Source organism: Pinus tabuliformis, chromosome 2_1 (assembly GCF_031772625.1).
Source record: "Pinus tabuliformis cultivar Carrire ecotype Pingquan chromosome 2_1, CPIR1, whole genome shotgun sequence".
In the NCBI taxonomy this organism is placed as follows: domain Eukaryota; kingdom Viridiplantae; phylum Streptophyta; class Pinopsida; order Pinales; family Pinaceae; genus Pinus; species Pinus tabuliformis.
The window spans coordinates 219,826,886-219,834,859 of record NC_142299.1 but is presented as its reverse complement, the minus strand read 5'-3'; positions in this window follow the sequence as shown (position 1 = coordinate 219,834,859).

Here is a 7,974-nt window from a genome sequence, read left to right as displayed (position 1 = left end):
GGGTTACCTAGGGCATCAATTTCTCGACAAGCTAGCCCTCCAAAAAGTTCTATCTCCTAGGGTCTCCTGTGTTGGAATTTCCTCAAAATCTCCAAGTTTGAAGCCATTCCGACAGTGGAGTTCAGAGAAAAGCCAAGCCCTAGGTCCGAGATCAAACCTTGCTCTGCCATCCCCAAGGCTAGTACCTCATAGGGTCAAAACAATATCTTCAAGTGAAATTCTTTCTTTGATCATTTTCTCCACATTGTCTAGGGTAAGAATATCATTGGTTGCTACATACTTTCCTCATACCCTAGACTGGGTCCACTTGGCCCCGTGTGCTCCCGTTCTTTTGAAAGATTATTCTTCAAGAACCATTTGGGATACCAATTCTAACTAGGATTTTAGGGATGGGGGAACTCTTTCACAAGTCTTATCCCATAAACCTAACCCTCAAATCCGCTATTCCTTTCCCTAGAATACATAGTACCTTGCTTAGAAAGCAAGCAAGCGCCATTCTTCAAACTCTTCTGGGAAAGGGTTTATTTGCGTCACTCATATCCATTTGACTTATCCTTCGTTGGTGACTTCATACATACTGGGTCTCCTTCCATCAGTGAAAGTCCGTAAATAGAAGGGAGGCTGAGGTGACAGTGGGCTAAGTCTCCATTTGTTTCCCTTGGCCTAGCATTGCCCCTTTAGGGATCCCCCTTAGGTCCCCTGCTAGTTTGAGCAGTAACAATCCTCAAAGCTTTAATGTTGGCAATTTTCTCCACCTTGTGTTTGCCATCTCGACATGTATAATTCGTTTGTGATACTCCTTTGGAAATGATTTTTTTAATATATATATATATATATATATATATATATAAACAGTTAAATTATATAATAGAATCAATTTTTAATATATAGTATTATGTAACTATATAATATATGGTTATTGTTTATTTGAATTGACGTAACCGAGAGTTCACCGTTTGACCTGCAGTAAAAACAAAACGGCGGACGAGATTTGCTGTCGGGAGGGTGTTAGATTGTTAGAAAAACACAAAAATGAACGGGCCGGATGTGACATGGACGTGGTAGCTGCAACGTTTTGATAGTAGACGGAATAGTGGAAGCAGGGATCAGGGGCAGTCGGTGAGGGCAACGTGGACAAAAAAAGACGCGGTAGTAGGATGGATGAATGCGATAGCGGAGAGGGCAAGAACAATGACATGACAACAAGACAAAGTGATCACGTCGGCAAGGGCGAACCATGATGGTCGGACGGGTGGTGATGTCGGCAGGGAAGGGAGCTCACGACCAAGCAGAAGGGAACAATTTACGAGACAAAGCGATCACTGCAGAACGGTGGTGGACGGGCACATAGTAACAGGATCAATCGACACGACAATGAGGGGTTACGATGGTTAGCAGGGGATGGCGGTCGACGGTTTAATATTTTCAACGACGACTTCTCTTTTGAACTGTTTCCTTCACCAACCTATAAACGATGTTATTCTGCTTATAATGGTTCTCAAGAATAACTGGAAATTGAAGCGAGATACCCTTGTTAAGATCAACCACACCAGTTGCTGCATGATGAACAAGGTTAATGCTTAAATCAACGACTTTTACCTCCCATACCTTTGAAGGCTCAAACCAAACATCTACTCCTAATGTCTCTCGATAACGATAACAAGGCTTTGGCTTTGGGATGACTTTATTCCTCTTCATTATTCACAATTGCAACATCGATGAGAAAATGTCTGTCCTCATTTATAGTTTTGATCACTTTCTTCTTCTCATCATCTATTGCGAGAGGAATCTTAATCTTCCTCGATTTACATGCAAACTTATGATTGAATTCAAAATTATCATTTTCAGTTATTGTTTTGTTGATAGGATGTTTCAAAAGGATTTTGTACTTTTTGCATGCGAGGGAACGTAAGACTCTTTCAACATCTTCATCTATTAAACTCAATTGTGTTTTTATGTAATCACAACTCAACCTTTCGGAATCATAGACTAGCAATAACATCGTTGCATGATAAATTGATGTTGTAATTTCTATTGGCATAGCATCAAACTTGCCAATTATAGTGTAGCTTCCTAAAGAATATATCCATCTTAACTTACGGTTACGATATTTTGCAGAGTAAAAGCATTCGAATACCGCAATGCATCTAAACATTCCCCTCGATAGATTAATTTATGAAGACTTGTAAACTGGCCAGAAACCAGTGGTTAATACTGTAAGTCTGTAACAACTAACTATATTCCAGAGTGACCATTTGAATTGTTATTTGTTAATTTTAGATAACAATGGTATGTTTTATGCTTTAGAGCAATTTACTTCAATTTTTCTTATTAGCCCAATATCGATTTCCAGATTAGCAATCACATTAACATTGTTAGTAAATGAAGATAGAACATAAACAATAAGCAGAAGACAAGCCAAGACGAGGACACAATATTTTGCGAATGCTAGGGAAAAACCCCAATGTAGGGAAAACCCTTTTATCAAATCTTCTTATTATTCTTCAAAAGTTTAGCAGAGAGAGTACAATATGCAAAATTTACTTCCCCAATCATTGTAAAGGCTGTCTAGTCAAATTGCAGTCAATAGGTCGCCCTAACCAAAAAGTCAACACTGGTCAAACCAATAGAAAAAGTCCTCCAAATGAGCTCGATCAAACCCAGTCAACTCGACCTCCAAAGACAGTCCAAATTAACCCAAAGCAGTGCTGAAATTCTCGGTCAAACTTGGTCAACGCAGAGTCCACACTACAGTCAACAGCCTTGTGGTCAACACTGGTCAAACAACTGCAAATTCCTCGATTTCTGTGATAAGAGATGTGGCCTAAGGAAATCGGATTTCCTGCCTGAGAAACACAGTCAAAGGAGTGACTTTGACCCTCGGTCAACACTGGTCAACATCCTTGTAATTTGCCCAAAACAGATTCTGAAATTTTTGACCTACAATTTTAGTCAACCTAAGTCAACGCCTAGAGGAGATACTCTTGTTAGCTGTACGAACCAATGAGAAGAAGAGAGAGAAAGATGTGTGTTGAGGTGTGTCCAAATGAGGAAAATGCCTCTTCCATTTATACACAACGTTGAGGGTGAGGAGACACCACTCATGAGCCTACATTAGACTTCTAGTCGACCTTAACAATTTGTCCATAGAAGGAATAAATTCATAATTCCATTTTTACTTACCAGAATGAGATGATCTTTAGATCAATCTTGCACCTCTCGGAAGGAGGAATCCAATAAAAATATCATCTTCATCATATGAGCTGTCCATGGTGGAGTTTGGCCCTAGTTGCCAATTTTAACACTCCCTCTCAACTAGGGAGAAATCCACCTGCCAAATCATCTTTCAATATGTACCATCTTTGTCGTCCCTGCTCTACTCTGCTGAACCATGAAGAAATAATGAAGAAGAAATGATCGAGAATGTATCATACCACTCTCCACTAACCCGAATTCTGTCTCCATTGATCCTAGATCAATATCAGACATCCTAGCATAGGGAGTACGGTAGGACACGATTCGTCCATTGGTAGTACTATGGTCCCTATCTTCATTTCCCAACTCATTGGCCAGATGAAAGGTACTTCCCATGAGTCCCAGACTGCAAGGGTAGGATGTATCGGGAGGAGAAGGTGAACCACTCATCCTGCTCATATGCCATAAGAGAGGGTGAACCACTCATCCTATGCATATATCAACCATCATTGGTTATCATAGGGGAATGTGAACCACTCACCCTGTACACAGTGCACCACTAGGGGAAGGTGAACCACTCACCCTATGGTCGCTCATAGCTCCAAGAAGTACCCCAAGCCCCTCGGAGCTCCCACAGCTCAATATCCAACTAAAACAGGACCCTCATAAGAGGGTCTCTCCACGACTCCAAGTCGTTCACGAAAGGTTAAAAATTTGACCTTTCCAAGAGGCTTCGTAAGAATATTTGCGACCTATTCATTAGTCCCAATGTGGTGAAGCCTTATTGCTCCCTGTTGTACCATATCCTGAATAAAGTGGTACCTGATATCAATATGCTTGGAATGATCATGAAACACAGGATTCTCAGAAAGACGTATCCCACTTTGGTTGTCGCAGTAGATCACGGTGGTATCCAGCACATGCCCAAACAGTGCACTAAAGAGCTTCCTCAAACAAACAGCTTCATAAGAGGCCATACAAGCAACAATATATTCAACCTCGGCGGTGCTCAAAGCAATCGATTTCTGCTTCCTTCTTATCGAGGATAACGAAGCAGAACCTAGTGAGAAACAACATCCCGATGTGCTCTTACGATTCACCACACTGCCAGCCCAGTCAATATCAGAATAACAATGGAGCCTCAAATTCCCGACAATGTATCTCAGTCCATAGGTGATTGTGCCCTAGAGATATCTCAAGAGATTCTTGGCAGCAATCCAATGTATGTGATGAGGCTCGACCATAAATTGATTCAATGTATTCAGTGCAAAGCATATGTTTGGACGACAGTTCACCAAGAACATCAAGGCCACTACGTGTTGATGATACTCAGAAGGATTTCCCAAATCGGGCCCAACAACACTTCCACATAACTTCTTCAAGTTAAGTTCCATTGGAGTAGTCACGGACTTACAATCCACCATCACAAATCTTTCAAGTAGCTTCACAATGTATTTTCCTTGAGAAAGGAAAATCTCACCTGGCTTTTGCCAGACCTTCATGTTTAGGAAATAGTGCATCAATCCTAGGTCCTTCATCTCAAATTCGGAAGCCAACTCCCTCTTGCATTGATAAATGAGATGGTCTGCACCTGTCATAAAGAGATTGTCCACTTAAAGTACCAAGATGAGAGGTCTATCATTTTCAACCTTGAAATAAAGGTTCGGATCAACTTCACTTTTTGTAAAACCCAACTTCATCAGATAGCTATCGATCCTCTCACACCAAGTCCGGGGAGCTTGCTTCAACCCATAGAGGGATTTCTTCAATCTCCATATATGTGTCTTTCAATCTAGAACTTTGAACCCCTCGGGCTGTCCTACACAGACTTCCTCCTTAAGTGAGCCATGCAAGAAGGTAGTCTTGACATCCATTTGATGTAAATTCCATCCTTGAGAGGCAGCAAGGGAAATGAGTGAATGGATAGTGGTATATTGGGCAACTGGTGCAAATATCTCATCATAGTCCACACCTTCCTTTTGAGAGAAGCCTCGAGCAACAAACCTGGCCTTGAACTTTTCAACACTTCCATCAGCTCCATGCTTGATCTTGTAGAGCCATTGCAAGGTGACAATAAATTTGTCCTTGGGTCTAGGCACCACATTGCAAACATCATTCTTCATAATTGACTCATACTCTTCATTCATAACATCCTTCCAAACTTGGTGCTTCACAGTTTCTTCGAATGTTCAAGGCTCAATTTGAACAATGGTGCTCATGGCAGCTAAGTACCCTTGGTACCAATTCAACTTCTTACTCTTACGAAATGTCCCCCTTGGTGCAGTATGTCTCTCGGCATCTTTGAGAGTGTCCCTAAGCCACGAGGGTCTCCTTTTTGAGGAGGAGGGCTCATGGGGAGGTGGATCAATGGGATCCATAGGTCCTTCAACATCGGGCATCAACTCATCCTGAAGTTCTCCCTGCTTTCTTGTATCTTCTTCTTTGTCCTTCCTTTGAATAGGAAGGTTCCTAATCTTCCCAAGGGCAACATCTTCATTGAAGGTGACCCCATGACTTATTTCCGCTTCTCTTTGACCAAGCACATAGATTCTATATGCCTTTGAAGTTTCACTATTGCCCACAAATGTTCCTTCCTTCCCAGATGCATCCAATTTGCTTCTCTTTTCTTTCAGCACGTGAAAATACATAGGGCTACCAAAAATTCTAAAGTGAGAAACATTAGGTTTCTTATCGATGAAAACTTCTTCAAGAGTTTTGGAGTCCAATGCTTGATGAGGGCATGTATTTTGAACATGCATGTCAATTTTGGCAACTTCTCCCCAATGGAACTTCAGAAGGCTTTGATCATGAAGCATGGCACGGGTGGCTTCTATAATGGAACGATTCTTTCTTTCAGCAACTCCATTTTGCTCAGGAGTATATGTGGTAGTAGTCTCCCTCTTAATGCCAGCTTCTCTACAATAGTCATTGAACTCATTTGATTCATATTTGGTTCCATTATCGGTCCTCAATATTTTGATCTTCTTCCTTGTTTGATTTTCGACCAAGGCTTTGAAAGAGCGGAACCATGTGAACACTTCGTCCTTCTTCTTTAAGAAATAAATCCAAGTTTTGCGAGAGAAGTCATCCACAAAGATAACATAATATAAATATCCTCCCAAAGATGTCACAGGCAACATACCAGATAGTTCAGAATGAACCAACTGCAAAATATCGGTAGTCTTGCTATTACTTGAGGGGAATGGTCCCCTTGTATGTTTTCTTTCAGCACATCCCTGACAAACACCTTCATGTTCTATTTTAAATTCGGGCATTCTTGTCACCATCTTTCTTGCATCGGGTAGAGCCTTATAATGAAGATGAGCAAACCTTCAGTGCCATAATTCAGATTGAAGAGATGTGTCGCTCCCAATGGACTTCCTCCAACTTGATATAGGCTGTCAACCCTGAATCCAAGAGTAAATGCTTCTTTAAAATTTCTTTTCCAAACACGTACCTTTCCATCAATGAATGCCACCTTGAATCCTTTGTCCTCCATCGCTAAAATAGATACTAGGTTCTTCTTTAGATCGGGTACATATAGTACTTCTTGTAGATGAATGGTGTTGCCTTGATTCAATTGAAGAGTAACATTCCCAACTCCTTTCACGAGATAGGTGGTTTTGTCTCCAAGAATGATTTCCAAATTTGTATCCTTTTCTATCAGATTTCCTTATACCGAGTGAAGTGCCTTGAGGCACCACTATCAATCAACAAATTTTCCAAGGTATCCGGAGGGGAGGCAGTAGAGAGGGCATATATAAGATAAAATTCTTTTTGCTTGTTATCTACAACATTAGATTCATCATACATGGAGTTTCTTGATCTTTTGGGAGGTCGAGCATTTCCATGTTGAGTAGCGGGAGCGTTCGTTTTTCCTTTGTTGTTGAACTTGCCATTCTTTTGATTGTTGTTGCCCCTGAAATAGTTGCAGCTGTTGTTGTCATCATCCCGAGGCGTAGACCTTTTATTAGGACACTCCCTAGCATAGTGGCCAAACCTGTTACAAATGAAGCATCTACCATTTCTTCCATCTTTGAATCCTAGTCTTCCTTGACATTGCTTCTTTGAACCTGCATTGTTCTTCCTTTAAGCATGAGCGGAGAATGCAGTAGGATCATTCCTATTTAAAGGCATGTCTCTCTCTATCATCCTTATTTCTTCTTGAGTACATCTAGTCAACAATTCATCAAAACCTGGAATCCGGTCATTGTTGAGGATAGTAGTGTTGAACACATGCCATTCATGAGGGAGACCTCCAAGGGCAATGAGAGTGAGCTCCCTGTCAGCAATAACTTCTCCAATTGATAGAAGATCATTTTTGATTTCAACGATCCTCATGAAGTAGGATACAATATCTTCTCCTCTTCCCTTATTTATGTCCTTTAACTTGTTCTTGAGAAAGAGGACTTGGTTTGCATTGCTAGCTTTAAACATGCTAACCAACTTGTCATACATCTCCTTAGATGTGCCCAAATCGGAGATGTAAGCAACTAAATGCTTATGAATAGAATCCTTGATGATCTTCTTAGCTTTGACTTCACCTTTCTTATACTTTGTCTTAGCAGCAACGAGTGCATTTGAAGGAGGTTCAACAGTCTTTCCCTGCACATAATCCATAGCATCATGCTCTTCCAAAGTCAAGTCAAGAGACATCTTCCATGCATGATAATCAGACTTATCATTGAGCTTGTCATCGAATTTGAAGTAAGATGAGGAGTCCATTGAATCTTGTTCTTGTCCAACAAATCTTGGTGATTGCTTTTCTCACTCTTGCTT